Source organism: Pholcus phalangioides, unplaced genomic scaffold (assembly GCF_987345545.1).
Source record: "Pholcus phalangioides strain wild (caught in Gottingen) unplaced genomic scaffold, Ppha-v1.0 ptg000003l_1, whole genome shotgun sequence".
Classification (NCBI taxonomy): Eukaryota; Metazoa; Arthropoda; class Arachnida; order Araneae; family Pholcidae; genus Pholcus; species Pholcus phalangioides.
In genome coordinates, this window is record NW_028301596.1 from 15,069,994 (window position 1) to 15,090,064 (window position 20,071).

Consider the following 20,071-nt stretch of genomic DNA (forward strand, 5'->3'; position numbering starts at 1 on the left):
CCCATGTCACGTTATCACTTTAAACGATCAGAAAAGAGCTTGAGGAATTGGATGTACTCCCTTCGGGATGTGCTACCACTTTGTTATTGTTCTCTCATGTTACAGTTTCTGAGATATATCATTCGAAATACCCGATTTCCATCTCCCGATCAACTTCGTATGCTGAATGGCCATACCTGGCATTTATACTCCCATTCCGAAAGGATACGGATTTGCTTGTATCATAACGAGGTCCCGGAGTTGTTGAAGGTACATAAATCCGTTACGGAATGCATAAGAGGAGTGAAGCTAAAATAAATGCATGAATAAATAAAGACGGCGAAGGAACATCGGGTCGTGCAGTGTCTTTCTTAGTTGCGTATTTTCTAGTCAATGGTCTTTCCCTATGGTCTGAAGTACCTTTCAGATATAAATAATACTCTAATCGTGGAAGTCTCTAAACTCTGTGCAAAGTTCAGTTATTCAGGAAGCATAGAAAAGACCTATCTTATTTGAAATATCTTGAGAACGGAGAGAGCTATATGTATAGAGCTAATATATGTAGAAAGAGAACAGTTTAACTAATGACCGTACAGTAAAGAGACACTCCCGATCCGAGGAAACGGGTAGTAAATTAAAAATTATACGGCGATAAAAATATGTAAAATCTGTATGCAGACAAAGAATGTCAATTGATGAAATGTATGCCTGTCTCCGTTATATAAATGGAATTTTTACCATAACAATTGGATGGAAATTCGCAGAGTGTAGATGCGGAGTAAAGAGCAAGAACGATATTAGGAGCATATGCGTGTGTAGATTGAAGAAAGACAGGCAGAATAGTCTTCCGATTTGCTGCTTTCGAATTCGAAACATTGATGGCCGCACCTCGCGAAAGACATGACAGGCAGAAACAAATTTTAGGATAGGAATACAAATACACTGCGCATTCCTCCACTGCCACATTTATCAAATGGTTAGAAAGGAATGTTTACGGAAGCGCATCTGTGGTTTATTTGTAGTAATTATTTGTGGTACTGCTATTTGCAGCTTTATCATCCCGAAATAGTAGAAGGCACAAAACCACTAAAAAACACATTAGTTTATTAACAATGCCTCCATGTTCATATATTTTGATGAGTTATTTAGTTATTTTAATGAGCAAAACTCAATTCTAATCCATTGCTATTGGAGTTAACAAGTGTATTATTAATATCACCTTTAAAAACAGTAATAAAAGAACAAATATAATCGAACAAATTTCCTTTATCATCATTTTTTTTTACTAAAAAAAAAGAAAAGATAGCGATAAATCTCATAATTTCAGACTCCACATATAGACACAGAAATCTCAAAAAACACGAAAGAATTTCGTCTTCATCATTCTTAACGCCTACGCCAATCATTTCTCGACCAATTTATTCGTTATGAAGAGGAAGTTTTCGTTAATGGAAAACGGAATCAACTTTGCAGTGAAAACATCACGGTAGACTGAGGGTAAAAATAAGGGACGTCCTCTTTCCTCTAAGTGCTTCCCTAAATAAAGACGTAATTAATCGCTAGTAAAGGTCAAGATATTTCCTTGCAACGAAAGCAATTTGTCATTAACATCAAGAGGATAGAGGAGAAGAAAAAAAAATAACATGCCAACGGAGAGATCTTTTGCAATTTATATATATATTTCTTATAATGGTTCCTCCTCCCATTGAGTTTGTGTTCTTTGAAATACATCATCTCATCAGAGAGTTAGGATTGATTCTCCTGTACAATATACTAGAAGGTCGCATCTTTTCTCTCTTGTAGTCACTAATTACTCCCTGCCCCAATGGTTAACACCACAATTAGCACTTCAATCGCTTAGGGGGTTAAGGATGGGCTTTCATAACGAAACAAAATAGATATAGTCCCTAACCGTGATGGGTTTCTCAAGGAGAAGGAATTACAATCTGCCAGTTATAATGACCTTTACGGGGTCTTACGAACTTAATTCACATTGTAGATTTTCTTTCATCCTCCTCTTGTTGCGTTTGTTTTCTTTTACCAGTGAGGGGCTGTATTAGGTACCTACAATGTAGCCACATTTTTTTTTTAGTAATTTTGAGAGAATAGAAGATTTTTAGTTGAGGAGAAACAGTGATCATTATCTTGGGTAATTTTAATTCGTGACACTGTTTTTGTTATCGTCACTTTGAAAGAAGAACTTTTCGAAAGTACTGATGTACTCGAATCACGAAACATCACAATCTCATATGTACGCACGCAATTAGAGTTAGTGCCAAAGGTTTTTGTTATCACTTCGACTGAATCGATTTTGATTTGAAAAAAAAAAAAAAGTTTTTCCCAAAAAAATATATTTTTTTATTATTTCTTGGAAATAACGTCATTATTATTATTATTTATTATATTAATGTGTGTGTGCATTGCACTTTTCACATCCCACAGCCCCTACTTATAATACAATTTACGAGAGTTTCGCTTAAAAAATGAACGTTTCAGTTGTCGCTTCTCATAGATCTGGATGTGAGTTGGAATGATCGTATGTTTAGAATTATTTGGGAATATTTGTCAACCGCTGTGTGCGTGGAGAAATATTTTTCAACCAGGCAGATGGCTCGATGTCACCTGGGCAAAATGACAGAAAATTAATCTAGCAGACCAGTCTTGTGCTGGAATCCAATCCTTTCCATTGCTCACCAGCTCCGGTGAAACCGTCGTATCGGCAATTTACTACCAATCGAGTTAGGGGTCGGAAATTTTTTTTTCTCGTCTAGAGAAAGTCATGTTATACTTTTTTCCATCTTGAAAGAAAGGTGCCATCTATCTGTGTCGCCTCAGGTTCGGTTGTTATCAAACCTGACGATCGCCTTCTTGGTTTATCGCAAGTGGCTATTACGCCACTGGTTCATAGCAATCTGAACATGATCACTGATCACTTTCCAATCGTTTTCCCTAATAATAACATTGAATCTAAGCTACGGAGGCAGGCAGACCCCCCCCCCCCCCCCACACACACACACAAAATTTACCGAAATATTCCACAATACCTTTTCAGATTGCATAACTGGCATGTCCACTCATCAAATCAACTCCAGTACCAATTTTGAATATTTCAAAAATAGTGTTTTTCATGCAGCAGAACTATGGAAATGTGCACCAACGGGTAAAAAAAGGCAGCGTAAATATCTTAAATCTCCTTGGTTCGATTTGGAGTGTCGCATTTCAAAGCGGGATGTAAGATTATACACTAAGAAAAGCCCGACAGAGAAATTGTCCCGAACTTTTCACAAAATATATTCAACTGAAAAAATCTTTCCGTGATTCAAACAGAAAAACGGATATATTTCCAGGAAATTTACTATAGAATAAAGAACTCAACCAATTCCTCTGAATTTTGGAAACATATTCTAACCCCTCATTAATTTCTAAACAATGTTGATTTGGTCATTTCTCTAATCTTTCTGCGGCCCCCCAACAACTGATTTAACTCACTCCTTTGTCTGCCCTTACTTTAATAAATCCTGCAGTTTTTTAGAAGCGTCCATCTCAGTTTTCGAATACTTTTCAGTGCTCCCGTTACTGAAAGCGTAATAAAGCCCCAGGAAGCGATGACATTTCCAATGAATTCTTGACGAATTTGCAACCTGACGGAAACATTCCTCACCAACTTGTTTAACTCCATTCTGAAAAATTCTGGTGACATTCCTCGGTCTTGCTCTGAAATAATAATCCCACCAATTATGAAAAATGGTTCTCCGTTAGACTCAAGCAATTACAGAGCTATATCTCTCTTGAATTGTTCTTCAAATTTTTTTCTTCCTTATACTAACGAAAAGGTCGGAACAAAAGGGGATCCTTCCTGAATCTCTGGGCGCATTCCGTAAGAACAGGGGTTCTACTGACCACATTTTCACACTAAGCTCTATTGTTTAAATCTTCGAAGACCCGTTGGCAAAGTGTTTGCATGTTTTACTGACTTTAGTCAAGCTTTCGATTCTGTTAATCGAAGCATTTTGTGATGGAAGCTCTTTGGTCTGGGAATAAGCCATAAAATTATTAAAATTTTCGATCGGCTTTTTAATGATGCCCGTGCAAGAATAAGAACTAATGGGTTAACAGATACTTTTCTCGAGAAATTTTGCAGGGTGAACCTGCCTCCCCCGTTCTATTTTCCATTTTTTACCTGACATTGAAAAATCTTTTTGTCAACATCATGTTTATGGCATATCAATTAACAACTCCACCGAACTCAACATCCTCCTGTACGCAGATAATATTGTGATACTGGGTGATTCAAAAATACAGTTGCAGAAAAAAAATCAATCTTCTTCACTCATATTTGAAATTCAACCACCTTACTGTTAATTTGTACAAAAAAAAAATCGTTGTATTCAGAAAGTCCGGCCGTCTCGCAAAAAATACTAACTTTTTCCGGGGTAACGTTAAACTCGAAATAACCCGTAGCTATGATCTATTTTGGTCTCACTTTTTGATGTTCAGGAAAATTTTCATTAGCAGCTAATTTTATGATAAAAAAAGGCTTTCGTGGCCATGAACCAACTACTTGACTTACTGCGTAGCTCTAGAAACCCCTCGCCGTGTGCAGCATTTAAATTATTCGATAGCCTCGTACGATCTACTTTATGTTATGCTGACAAGTATTGAGGGTTTCTTCTATGCTAATATGCTACAAAGGATTCATACGAGTTTTCTGAAAAAAGTTATTAAATGTAAGCAAATATTGTCCTGGTTATCGACTTGAGCTTGGTCGCCACCCAATTGCCCCTCAAATGTTTAACCAACTCATCACGTATTGGCTTCTAAAAATGGATGAAAACCCGTCTACCAAAAATTTGTTTTCTCGAACTCTGCAGGCGCACAGAAAACTGGGCGAATTCTCTCAAGTCCCCTTTTGAATAACTGCGGTCGATCTGATATTTGGTGCATACACCCCCCTCTCTACCTCACTCCAGTAGTTTTTACACACACATCTCTTACTAATAACTATACTGATATCTCTCTGCAAGAAGATAGATCTCGACTGACTACTTCAACATTATTCCATTTCGCCGATAATTTTGAATTTACACTGTCCCTGCAATCTTACCTTCTCTTAATCTCCCCTTGGCGGTTCGTAGGAATATGGCCAGGCTTCGACTTTACCCTTTTATACTTTACACTAACAAAAGTATATATTGCACAAATTTAATCAAGATGAACCTTGTCAGTTTTGCAATCAACTAAATAGCCACAATTATCTTTATCACCTGCTTAAGGAATTCAGAAGCCCTTCAAAAACATACTCATATTTCTAAATACCTTCGCCATACCTATTCCCGATCAAAATTTTGTCTAAATTTTAGCAACCCCCCCCCCCCCTCTCCTTCTATGTGTCTGCATTTCTTCAGATGTATCGAGGACATATCAAAAATTGGATTTTTCTTGCAACAGCAGCTTTGACGCTAACCCCTTTCCCTTTTTGTTTTCGTTTGCTCTGCATCTCTGCTCATGCAACATTATTTTTATAACTTTATACTTATCCATCAATCTATTTATTTGGTTTCGAGACTATATTATGCATGTATATTCTTTGTGTTTAATCTTTATGTATTTGTTTCTGTTTTGTGCGTGTATCTCCAATAATTTAATTACAAATATTTGTATTTGCCATCCACTGGTGTATTGATAGGCACGATCGTGCAAATCATTAGTTTCAGTTTCGTCCATCTATCAGTGGCGCCTCGGGTTCGGTTGATATTGAACCTGACGATCACCTACTTGGGGGTTTAAGCGCATGTGGCTGTAACGGCACGTGTTTATAACAATTATTTGCTGTGATTACTTAATAAATATTACATTTGATAATATTTCATATATCATTTTAATGAGATATAAACTCAATCAATACAAGTTTCCACTTAAATAATACATTTATTAAAATTAAAGATCAATAAGAATAAACAAATTGAAAACTTTTCAAATTTTTTTTGTGTGAAAAGCAGTTACATAACTTAGTTTACACTGTTGAATAGATGGCGCTAATTATCCATGGCATCATTGGATAATCACACACACATTGATGGATTATTGATTTTTTCTCTGTTCAACTTGTAAAACAATATGCCATTTTATCAGGTACAACATAAGCAGTGAAATTCCCACAAAATTAAAAAGTGAAGTGTATTTATGTTATTTAATATTTCAGTAATTTTGTAGAAAAAAATTTGTAGTAAAATTCAATCATGACTTTTACTACAAAAGGTAATGGGGAAAAGAAACACTTTATTACAAAACTATTGCATTTTAAAGTTGGGGGCAACAAAATCCAGTCCCCCACCTCCAGTGCGATTTTAAAGCGTAGATCCACCCGAGCACGGCACGGGGGGGAGGGGCCTCAGGATAAGGAAATCCGGTAAAAATTTCCCAAAAATAAAGCATATGAATTGGTAGGCAGATATTTCTAGTCAGATAAGGGGCCCTCAGAAAATGAATAAATGGGCACCATGATGCTCTTAAGACGGTCCCCCCCCCATCCCCGAGTTACGACCCTGCAGTGGTGGTCGGCTGAAGTTGGTGTTCTGTGGTTTCAAACAGCAAGGCGTGAATGTTAGCTGGTCTCCCATTTAAAAGCAGGCCCTAAGATACTTATACCAGGGACGGAACTAGAAGGGAGGCACCAGGCATTAGAATATAAGATACGGAAAACTTTAGTCGGGAACAAAAGAAAAATCGTAAAAATTATCGAATTTTAAAGTGTTGAGGACGGAATATTCACGTATGTCCCGGGCGGCAAACATCCTTGTTACGGCTCGGTTTCTGACACCCTCCGTGAAACACCTCGCGCGGTCTTTTAACATCAATGATTATTCGAAAATCTCATAGAATCCAATTAAAAGATATGAAAAAAAAAAAAAATTAAGACCTAACTATTTCCATTGATGAAATCACTTTTCAAATACTTCGTATATAGAAAATATCTCTGTTGTATAATATCGGAAAAGAAATAAGTAAAAGAAAAAATCGGAGAATTCTTAAGAAAAACATGATTAAAGAAAATCAATGAGAAGAAATGTCACAAATAAAAAGAGGAAGGAATAAAAAAATACTTTCACAAGTTGGGATAAAATAAGAGATCAGAGAGAAAAGATAAAAAAGAGAATATAGAGGATACGAACAAAGATGATAATAATAAATAAAAAGAAATCGTATAGGAAAGGATAAGCCGGATTGACCATGCCTCTTTTCCCATCATAACAAGCTATTTACTGCACGTCTAGCGTGAGTAGCCTCCATGTTATCGGCTATAGGAGGAGTCATTCAGGACCCTCTAACAAGGACAGCTACTCGCAGCATCTGCGACTCTCTCTTCTCTTCTATTCTCTTCTATTATATATATATATAATCTTCTTTTCTAATTTTTTCTTGTTTTTTCCTCCCCCAGAAAAACCTTTCTCGCCGTCTTCCAAGAAAAATCTGTGAGTAAAGACGCCGAGAGAGAATAAGGTTAAGGCTTGTAACGTGGCGTTATAAGCGATAATGGACAGTGACATATCTATCAGAGATGCCTTATAGAGATGGTTGTTTTCCTTGTTGTACGTGATGGCCGTTAATTTGATGAAATTATTGCGCGTGTTTTTATTTCCCCTATCTCTCTCTCTCTCTTGAGATCTGTATTATTTTTATTATGCCTTTGCTCATATTTCTGGTAGTGCCGTGATTTAATCCACTATTTATCATTGTCTTTCTTAGGGACACTTGCTTTGTGAATTTCTGCTTTTTTGAGCCTTGAACCTTCACTGGTATATCGGGGTGCTGCAGATGAGACTAGATTTTTGTTAAACTTTTAAAATTTTTTTTGTTCAATTTTGTTTAACCGTTTGACGTTAAACATATCTGTTTGAGCAGTGGAACTTTTAGTTTTGATTGTTGTATATATATATATATATATATATATATATATATATATATATATACCTAAATTTTTGATTTCACTGCTACAAAAGTTGCAAACACAATATGAATATTTAAAGAAAAATATTAGTTAATGAAAAAATTAATATTTTCAATTCATTAAGACTTTTTTTCCCCAAACACTTTTTCTTTCATATTTCATTCATGTTAGAACAATTTTGTTTTCGAAAAAGTTGAATTCAGTAAAACCCAAGACTGGTTATGTTTGGGAATGGTGATTTTTTTTAGGAAGGAAATTTAATTTTGTGCCCATGGGGGACTCGAACCCTGGTCTATCGTCTGCCGAACGAGTGCTTTAATTCCCATAAGCTATGGAGACAGAAAAAAATCAACAGCAAATCAACACGTTAGTTGATTACTGCATCCGTCCATGTACGGAGAAATTAAACATATATATATATACGCTCGAAGGAAGAAAAATTCTACCTGTTTCTATAGCTTACAGGTAGAGCACTCCTCTGGCCAATGAGAGACTGGGGTTCGAGTCCCCGTGGAGGAAGAATTTTTTTTTTCCCACAAAAAATCATCTAAAAATATAACCAGTCTTTCCTAGTCAAAATATCCGGTCATTAAATGATGTTTGCTACTGTGGAGATCAAGTAGTCATAGTAACGAACTCGCATCGTGAGGGTCCGAGATTGAACCGTACTGTTTCGCCACAGAGATCAACAGGCCTACAAACGTTATAAATATTGAATCGTTACACATCACTTCTGACTTCACGATGGCAGTACTGAAAAATCAGACACAATACTAAATATGCACTCAGACTGTAAGGACCACATATTACACGTCAAGCACAGCTCGCTAGGTAGTGAATTGCCCATGGCGATAGACCCGAGTTGTGCTCGGTTTGAAAGAAAGAAAGTTTTTCGAGAAATCTTGTATTAAGAAACGGGGAGGACATATTTCTCTACAGTAAAACGTTTACGAACGGATTTTTTGGTTTTTCAATATATATATGACAAAACAAGTTCGGTCTACCCCCATAAGGTATTTGCTGCCGAATGAGTCGCGCAGGAAATGTGATGGTGTGTGTGGTATACCTTATAGTCTAAGTGCGTATATATTGTTGTGTCTCCTACATTTCGGAAGTGAAGTGAAATGATTGAATATTTGTACCGTTTGTAGCCTGTTGTTTTCTGTTAGACGTTTTTAACGGGAGGATCGGCTCGCATTCGAGTCTAGAATTTGGGAACCACAGAAAACTAACTTAACACGACTGTGGCACCGGGGGATTCGAACCACAGTCCTCGCGATGCGAGTCCGTCACTATGGTCACTCGGTCACAACAGCGGCACATATAAAGGGTAAAGAATTGATAGCGTATAGCGATGATGCTTTTTCTCAATTTATAGATTCAGGAAGCGGGAAAAAATTTTGATTAGTTTTTCTGGCATCAAGAACGAAGGTTAGTTGACGAATCAAAATTGGCATTCAATGAGAGTCTATAGACTAGAAATGGGTTAATGCAGTCAAACTCAGTTAATACGAGAAGCTAAGAAATTATTATTTGCTCATGTGCTTTAGTGCTGTAGTGGTGGGTTGGTAAGATACGGGGTTAGAGATGGGAAGAGTTCAGGTTACATGGGTTCAAACCCACCCACCTCCAAATAATTACACACTTGCCGCTGTGGTGGTCAAGTGGTTATAGTGACGGACTCGCGATGCGAGGATCCGGGTTCGAACCCCACAGTGGTGGTGGGCTGAAGTTGGTTTTCTGTGGTTCCCAACTTCAAGGCGCAAATACGAGCCGATCTCCCCGTTAAAAAGTCTCGCCACAGAGAGCAACAGTCCTACAACGATAAATCATTCAATCATAACACTTCACTCATAGTTAGAAAAACTAGTGGCAGATGGCAGCACTACACATACCAAGCATTACAGAGAAACAACAAAAAATTTCACGTCAGGTTTCACTACACGTACACGCACATTCCCGCATGTACCGATTCTTTGGGGGGTTCCGAGGGGGGGGGGATGCATGTAGGTAGGGCCTCCAAAAAATGGCTCGGGGATCCAATATGTTCTTAAGTCAGCCTCCTCGTTGGGCAATTTGCCAACTGAACTTGAAAGCAAGCTGCACAGGGCTACAGCTAGACTTCTCGGTTATACATTGAAAAAAAAAAACCACATGCACCGACTGTATTGTTGAATAATAATAATGATGAGTTTTACGGATCTTGATATAAAGATAGGAGAAAAGAAAACGGAAAAAAAGAAACAAATTGGAAAATGTTTCCAGTGTTAACCTCCTGCTGTGAATTGTTTAACTTTGCTACCAGTCAGGGAAAAAAAAGTATGTATATGATAATGATATACGAAACACGTCAGGGATATTCTTTGACTTACTTGACCCCCTAACACCAATCAACGAGATCTCGTTATCGATGGAACCAATTTCCTGAAACTTATGAGTTTCCCACTTTGCTTTGAATTCTGATCAAACCATCCCGACTTTCCATATTTCACTATTATGAATCACTGCTTGAGTAATTTATTCAGTTTCGTTGATTAGTTTATATAAACTTATATTGGCTTTTGAATGACTGTAACGATCTGGAGTTATGAAGATAAACTGTCTAGAATCCAAGTTTTCAGAAATTTTTAATTTAAACTTTAAGTTCAGGTACATTCGACATTATATTCGACATCCATATTTCTTATCAGAATACTTTTCAAATACCTCTTTGGGCATTTTGTCTGTTGTGGTCTCTATTTGTATTTAATTTACTGTTTACTTCCCTTTAAAGATTGATTTCATCACATACTTTTTGCCCTTTTTTCAGCATAATGAATTGAAAATAATGAAAAATGGATCTATTTTCTTCATAAAAATATTAATAGTCGGCAAAAATAACTTATTTGTACAATCAACGCTCGATTTTATGAACCGCACGTTTTTACGCATTAATCTTCTGATTCCAAACAATATACTATTCCGTTAAACGTCTTGCTCATTTACAAACTGATTTTTCAAATCTGTACGGGTTCGTAAAACCGACCGTCAGCTGTTAACTATGGGTCGTTTTTGGTACTACTGCTACTACTGTACTTAACCTCGTACATACACCTCGTATACATTCCTCATGGTATTTCTAACGAATCCGTTCATGAAAGAACGTGTTGTGTTCCTGGTACCGTCCGAAAGAGTATATATGCCTAGAGAAGTGGTAACCAACCTTTGATTCTTCAAGTGACCCCTGGGAACGCGTAGCAGAATTGCGTACCTCTAGAGCAGCGATTCTCAACCTGTGCTTCGCGGAGCCCTTGGGATTCCCTGTGCACTTCCCAGGGGTTCTGCGGCCACTCGAGGATAATAAAATAAATCAATAAATTTGATAAATAAACAAAAAAAGAGGCCTAAAGGGCTCCGCCATATAAATGATATGCTAAAAAGGGCTACGCCATAGAAATTATACACTGAAAAGGGCTCCGTGAGCCAGACAAGGTTGAGAACCGCTGTTCTAGAGGCATGTGTTACATAACACTAGAAATAAGTCGAAGACGTGGGTATGCCGTGCAATGTCTAGAACACGTGTATATCTTAAAAAATATATATAAGAAACTTGTGTATCCGTGTGCGGCTTGCTTACCCATGGCAATACGTAAGAGTATTGCTTACTTCAAAACATGTGTACACCTAGAATGACGAAGAACGTTTCATACACTTGGAATTGTGTAGGCAACTTCCATATCTTTAGAAATACATAAAAAGGCTTCCGCCCCTCTAAGGTGTGCGCAACCGATACATAGAAGGCTTGGAAACCCCCACCCCTCGAGAAATGATTAAGATGCTTGCCTATCCATAAAAATGCATAAGCGGCCTGCTTACTGCTGGTCATGTATACCTCTCATAAATTATGTTATAATTATTTTTTTTTACGCTTTTTATTACTTTACTTCAATCTTCGGCCAATGAATGATTATTCTTCTCTTACACAAAATTACCCTTCACAAAATTTCTACGTACCCTACGGCAGGGACTCTTAACCTTTTGCGTTGAATGGACACCTTTTGCACACCTGATAAATGCCTCGGACCTCTCTATGACAACCAAACGAAGACAACCCTGTACAAAATAATTTTTGGAAAATTATACACAAATGATAGATAGATTGCTTTCTCACGCAAGCGCAAGGACCCCTTGTAGACACCGAAGTACCCATGGTCTCTGTTTGAAAACCCTTGCCCATGGAATACACGTATCACATGTTAGAAGACACTGGGTCTATAATAATAGGTCTCAAAGTAAGCGTAGCAGCACCCAGGGTCCATTGCCGAACGGGGAAAAAAGAAGTGTATTATGACATTTTTATTAAACGCGTTTATCAATATCTAAGCCAATATTTTTCATCGAATATTTGAAACCCGTTCCTAAATGCTTTCAAGTACTCATGAAATCAAACAGGTGAAAATTATGAATTCTCTAAATTGCAACTTTATGAACACGGAAAAAGTAAATCAATTCTTTATTATCTTGTAGGAAAAAAAATGTTCTACGACAGAATTACAAGCTTTATTTTTTATGGAATATTAATCATCCGGACAGCCATATTGAAAAAAAAACCACATATAAAAATGTTAGAAAGGGGGAAAAGTAATGAAATATAAAAGTATGTCGGTTAGAAATTCATCCTAGCCATTTAAAGGAGGAACTACCCTCGATTCCGCCCTGTGATCTCAACATGGTCACCTTTGACATGGAAAAAAGAAGAAGGGAGCTTGGGTCCCTTCCCCCCTCGAAGGGGCCTGAAACTGAGAATACGCCCTGGCTGATCCCAAGTGAAAAGAAAATCTCATAAGAGGTCACAGGAGCGAGAAAAAGCATTAGTCAAGGACGGCAACCAACTAACCACTACCTATGACTGCTGATACATCCGAAAAAAAAAAGAATAAAAAGAAGTAATATATATAGAGAGACAAAATAGCTTTGAGGAAATGGATTTTGGGAAATATCTCCGGTAATTGCATGTAAAGTGATTAATGCTCAAGTTTAATATCGTGGTGACGAGAAGGGATATAATGCAGTTTGTTCAGCTCGTTTCGATTCACCCACCGATTGGAATTATTTTTGGTGCCACCCTCGTTTTAACGGCCTCATCTCGTCGGCTGGAATTATTGTTTACGGGTATTTCTATGTCGTTGTGGTTTAAGATGGATCTCGTTAAATGCAGTTATTGAAAAACATCTGACGCGGAATTACCACGGCGTAAATTGCAATTTAGTGGTCTGCGTTCGATTATTGAAGAGAATATATGCATTGTTATCTAACCCATGAGCCAAGCTGGCTAAAACAGCTGCGTAACAATCGTCGGTTCTTTGTCAGTTGGCTATGGAAAGAGTTGGACCTGAGAATTTGGCGGTTTTTTACAGTTTTATGGTATCCGTATGTATATATCCTAAGGAAGGAATTTAGACTGAGAAGGTTCTAGTATGTTTGTCAGGGTCTCGTTCTAATATACTTTATATGTAAAAAAAATCACAGAAATTTACTGGGAAATAAATGCACGGGGAGAGAGAGAGAATGCTATAAATGGCCAGTTTGAGATCTTTCTGTGTAGGCGTGTGCTATTTAATAATGCGGAACATTCATATATATTGTATATACAGTAGACTTACTATTAGAAAATTGGAGGACTTTGAAGCAAGGATAAGTTCAAGCAATTTTCAAAACGAAATACTTGAGCATTTAATTTAATAAGTATATATTATCTGCTAATATTTAGGTTATACAGTCCGCATCTGCCTAAGTTGCGCATTTCAGCGTTGTGTGAATACAGGCGATCCCACTTATAACGCTTTTCCAGCTTGCTTCCCACCTGCATCGTTTTTCATAGAGGTTTTTGAAAAAAAAAAATTATAAGCGGGATTCTCTCTCTCTCTCTCTCTCTCTCTCTCTCTCTCTCTCTCTCTCTCTCTCTCTCACACACACACACACACACACACAGTATATGAGTTACGAATCGGTTTTGGGCTATGTGATATTGAGGAAAATGGAAATGTTTGATTATGTAATCAGGAGAAAAATGAAAGTGTTGGGCTGAAGTAGAACCGAGAAAAATGAAAAAAAAATTAGGGTAAAATCGGGAGAAAAATTAAAGAGAGTAGTGGCTTGAGTAGTTACTGAGAATGGAATGAAAATTATTGTGGGTCTAAGTAGTCGCGAGGAAAATGGAAGTGCTGGGCTAAGTTTTCACGGAAAGAGTTGGTGGTGGAAAAGCTGGTGCACTCGCTAAGATTTTGAAAGTGATAGGTCAACTAATCACGACAAATATGAAAGTGATGGGCTAAAGTTGTCGCGAAAAATATGAAAGTGGTGGGCTGGCTAGCCGCGAATAACAAAAATTCGTTTTAAGAAATATTCGAAACACAAGGCAGATCAATGAAACTTTATGTATTTGTGAATTACACTCATTGTAGCTTTCCACACGTTAAACATAACTCATATGCATTTCCTTCCTGTAAAAGAATTTTAGAGAAAGTGGCTTCCATACTGCCACTTCAGGTTATAGCATTGCCACGCAATTGAATGTGCTTTCAACATCTTTTCAGTATTCGAGCTTGCTCAATCGCACACTTGCGCCGGACCGATTGCACTCGGAAACAGCAAGGAGGTCATAGAAAGGAGGAGATAATGTACCAACAAACTAAAGATATGAGGGTGAGAAGATTCATCCCCCCCCCCCCCAACTTCATTTTTGATCTATTCTACCTCCCATCCACAAGAGGCTCATCTTATCAGCTTAAATGATCTGTCATAGCTGCCAGTAGGAAGCGAAAACAAGATCCTAGCCCCGCGTCTCCTCAACTTGCTTTATTTATTACCTAAACGGAAAGGGGCCTCTCTTCGGATTTTTCCTCTCTTTTACTTCTTTTTTTTTTGGATTATTTTCGGCCACATGTCATTTCAGAAAGCATTTTTCTCACTTCTAAATGAAAAACCACAATTTTTACATCCAGAATAAACAACGTTAGATGAGAAACTTTCGATCAACAGTAATCACAGCTGGTTATATCAATATCATTGACACCAATATAACATGAAACCTTCCGGAATGAGTTACAGCATGTTTGAGTCGTTTTGTTGTTTCTTCCTATAGACACCATCTTGGCTGTTTTTTTCTTTTTCTTTAATAGTTTCTAATGTTTTGGTAGTTATCAAGGTCACCTTCTGTGCGAGTAGTTTGACGTTGGCGTAGGAAATCCGCCTTGGCATATGGTGGTAGAAATTACGCCCTTGCGATGATTTGCATAGTGGTGATTTATGGTGGACTCGGTGTGATTAGTTTGACCTTTTACGCGTAATGTGGTCAAGCTGGTTCAGTGTATTGATGCTTGAACATGAACTCAATACGCTTTATTCAAGGTTAAATGATTCTAGACTAGCCTCTGAGGAATAGATTCTTTTTCGTGAATGACTATCTCGAAAACGCTTTTTTCTGACTATCGTGTTTCCCCGAAAGAGGAACTTGACCAAAGACTAAAGCCTCAGGGAGCATTATTTTTCAGGATGCTCCTAATATTAGCCCTACCTGTGTGGGAAAATGAGATCTAGTTGGAATCATCAGCCAAACAGATGCATTTTTGCGTCCGTTGCTGCGCTCGACGGATGCATTGAACTACTTGTATGATTTTAATATGTTATATACTGATGATCTATGGTAGAGATCTATGATACAAAGAATGCGATTGTTAGATATCTTTGAATGCAGACCCATGATAATTTACGATGTGGTTGTGGTGCAGCAATTTCTGTCATGTGTGTGCCGAAAGTGTAAGCAAAGATATGATACCGACATAGTAAATGCGGGGTGGGGGTGGGGGGTAAGAGTGTTATTACTACATTAGAATAGGCTGTTAAAGCGTAAATATTCCGAGTTAGAAAATTGCAATAATTTTATTTTTCCCACCACAGCAAAAGCATCAGATTCGTGGAATTTGTGATTTCTTTCGAAATTGACATTTTATCTAAATACCTATGATTAAAGCTCCTTGCAACCCTAGGCCAAAGACCTTCGGCGTATGGCCCGCTGGCCAGATTCAGCGATTGGAACTTTTTTGTCGTAGTTCACCGATAATTTTAAAGATATGGATGAAATCATTGAAAAATTATTAATTCTAGAATTAATGAAAGAAATAATTTCAAAATTGATGGAAGAAATTATTCTAAAAAAAATATTCTAAAATAAAAATGAAAGATTATGTCAAAATTATTAGAGAAATGGGTAAAACGACAACTTAATAGTTATTTACACGCCATTGCCTACTACTCACATCATCAATTTGGTTTCAGGGAAAAAAGGAATACTGAAATGGCTATGATTAGATTAATGGATTATATACAAAATAAAATTAATAATAACAAAAAAGTAGCAGCTGTATTTATAGATATCAGTAAAGCGTTTGATACAGTAAACTGGGATATCTTATTGGAAAAACTAAAAAATATTGGAGTAAGAGGGCTCCCACTCGATTGGTTCAGATCTTTTATAACAAATAGGAAACAGACAGTTAAAGTAGGCAATGCGATAAGTCAGGTAAAGGCAATAGATACAGGCGTACCTCAGGGATCGGTTCTTGGCCCAATACTTTTTTCTATTTACATTAATGAAATTCATAATATCAATATTTCCGGTCAACTTGTTTCATTCGCAGATGATACAGTTCTAGTTTCCTCCGCTGAAACAACTGAAGAACTGATAAAAAATTTGGAAAAAGACATTCATGCAATAAATAAAAGAATTCGAAACCTTCGACTTAGGCTAAATGCTAGCAAAACTAAATGGGTTCTTTTTAATTTAACTAACTTAAGCACACAGACAGATTTAATGAAATTTCATGAATGTAACGACTTTCTTTCAAATACTATATGTAACTGTTCATACATTGAAAGAGTACAGCATTATAAATATCTTGGAATCATTATTTCATCTAACCTAAAATGGAAAGATCATACTGATCAAGTTGTTAATAAATTACGAGCAATCACAGCAATGACGTATAAATTAAAGGCTATCATCTCACACCAAAGTTTGAAAGAAGTATTTTTTGCATGGGTGTTCCCACATATTTTATATGGACTACAAGTTTGGGGGGGAACATATAAAAATTCAATCCATACTATTGATAATCTTTATGACTGTTTGCGACGTGACATTATACAAACTAACAGTTCTGCACAAAATAAAGTATCATTGATCCAATTTAATATACGGCAACTTTATCTGTATAAAGTTTTAGTATACATCTATAAGAATCCTGATTGGTATCCCAGAGTGAATATACAAAGAACTATGAGATCACAATATTTATATCAAATACCATTACCTAAAAAAACAATTTTCAAAAAATCAATATGTTTTCTTGCTCCAAGAATATGTAGAGAATTTGATGATATTATTAGACAACAGCAATCATTTTATATGTTTAAAAAGACTATAAAGGATCGTATACTGGAAATAGCAGATATGGAGCGGTTCGTTTCGTTCGATAGTTAATGCAATTGCAAATGATATAAGGAATAAAATTTGTTTATATTTTTGTTGTGTAAGAAAATATATCTGTATTTCGACATATCAGACTATAGTTTAACTTTTAAGGTAATATAGTTGGTGTGACTTGAATGCAGCAATTGTAGTAAAATATATCTATGTATGTTGCCAGAAATTCTTTATGTAATGTATCAATACGACCCATGGAAGGTTTCTTATATCCCTTTGGGTCGAAAAGTGTTTGTTTAATTTTTTTTTTTTTGTCTGTTTTGTCAATTGTGCTGTTTGTTCAATAAAATAAAAAAAAAAAATAATCTTTCTTATTACCCCAATAATCATAGAATAGATGAAAGAAATAGTTTTCTGGAAAAAATTCATGAAAAAACCAAGAATAGGTGAAAATTCAGAATTACTGATATGAGTATATATTGTTTTTTAAGTTTTGAAATAAGTAATTTCATAATTAGTTTAAAAATAATTTATAAATCAATGAGAGAAATAATTTCGTAATTTCTGATATAATAGTAATTGCACAATCATTGAAAGAAATGATTTTAAAGGAAAATAACATTGTTTTCTTAGAATCACAAACCAAAATACATAATCAAAGAATTATTTAAAGTGATTTCAGACTAAAATTAATCTCAGAATTCAATAATTTCATCATTAAATAATCAAAACATTTTTCGGAATTGGTGCAAAAAATTAATTCACAACTTATCGAAATTAGATAAGAGAAACAATTTGAGATTAAATAAGTCTTCAGTTATTTTCGTCTCTGTTCAACTTGGAGGGGCTCCCATTGCCCCCCCCCCCCCACTGTCTTAGACGCCACAAAAATATTATATGACTTGTAATGTCCCGAGAGCTTTGTGGGTAGTTTCAATTCAGCCCGCCGTGTCTGGAAGGTTGAAGACCGTGCCCCAGGCCCAGGCTAACTCATCGGGAAGTGTCACGTGAGCATTACCACTATAGCGACAGCTGTTCCCTACCCTGTTTTTTTTCACTGATTAGGTGCCATTTCAGAGGCAAAATCGAATTCCTATTCGAAGACGGATGACGATCCATTCCGTTTTCTAACCGCCTTACCTATGACGATATTAAGGCGTTAAATGCATTATTATTTTCCATTTCTAAGATACTTTGAGTAGCTTCATTCAATCAGACCAGCAGTTCTCAACCGGTGCTCCGCGGCCACTCGAGGAAAATAAAACTAAAATTAAAAAAAAATAATTATAAATATTTTCAAATAGTAAAAATAAATCTGTAACTTTGATGAATAATTAAAAAATTTGCTTACGGGGCTCCGTCATAGAATTTTTTTACTTAAAAGGGCTCTGCGAATCGAAAAAGGTTGAGAACCACTGAATTAGACTAATCATTTAGATATACAAGGTGCATAGCAAGCATTATGACATTTTCCTGGCGAACCGTTGATCCTAGAAGTATACTTTCAATATACTTTGAAAAAGTATCAAAATAACATGTAGTACTCAGTTATGCCATTCATATTTCAAGGGGTTGTGTAGTTATTAAAATATAAAATTAAATTTTTATACAGTCCCCGTGTGCTTTAGAACCCAATTGAAGACCTGTTGTCCTATCTCTAATATGGTGCCAACAACAAAAAAATCTTGTTTCCAAGTGCAATATTCATGGAGATATTCGAATTGTTATAACGGAGGAAATTTTTGGGAAAAACATTAAATGCCGATAAAATGTTTTTTTTCGCATTTAGAGCTATTTTCTCTCTAATTTTTCTCCGTTTTTCCGATTCGAGAATATCTCAATGAATATTGCACTTAGAAACAGGAATTTTTCCTTTTTTTGTTGTCATCAGGGTAACAACTTTCTAATAGGGTATTTGGTATACGGGGACCTCGTATATAAAATTCATTTTTTGCATTTTAATAACTATACAGCCCCTTGAAACATGAATGACATACCTGAGTACTACACGTTATTTGGGTGTTTTTTTGCTTTTTTTTCTAATTCGAAGTATACCTCTAGGATTAATGATTCGCCAGTAAAATGCCATTCCTTGTTTGCTATGCACCCTGTATATGATATCATGATCTCACAGAGATCTTAATAATCATATGCTAAATAAATTCAAGTGGATGAATAATCAATAACAGCTTCCACTCGCTTTCTTTCAAGCAAAAAATACTGCATATATAATATATATTTGCTCTAAATTATTGAGTATTCGTGTCAGTTCCAGATCATTAAATAAGGACATTTGATGATTTCCTAAGCCTAAATTCAATTTGATTCAACTATGAGTGTATATCAATTCAACTATATATCGGTATTCTATATTGAAACAACTCCTATTGTCTCGTCCTGTGTTGCAGGTATAGGACGTGAATGATTAGACATGAGGAGAGAAAACAGAGTAAGCTGAGTATTCAGATGCCGATAGTTGCGTACTCCTTAGTGAAGCGAGATAAACAGATTATACTACAGGAGGAGTATGAGTAACGAAGGCTAGATACATATAATGGACAGCTCAGGGACATAATAGTTGATGTTGACATGGAGGTACTATTGCTCGATTCTAAAGTTCTGGGAATGAGGAATCGGCGCGTATGTAATAAACGAGAAAATTCCAACACCTTGTTCCATAG

General features: G+C 36.3%; 1 protein-coding gene across 2 annotated transcripts in view; it reads right to left on the minus strand.

Annotated features, from left to right (window-relative positions):
• The window catches only part of LOC149088156 (agrin-like), a 98,914-nt gene that overhangs the window by 58,707 nt on the left and 20,136 nt on the right, over positions 1–20,071 (minus strand). The window lies entirely within an intron of this gene.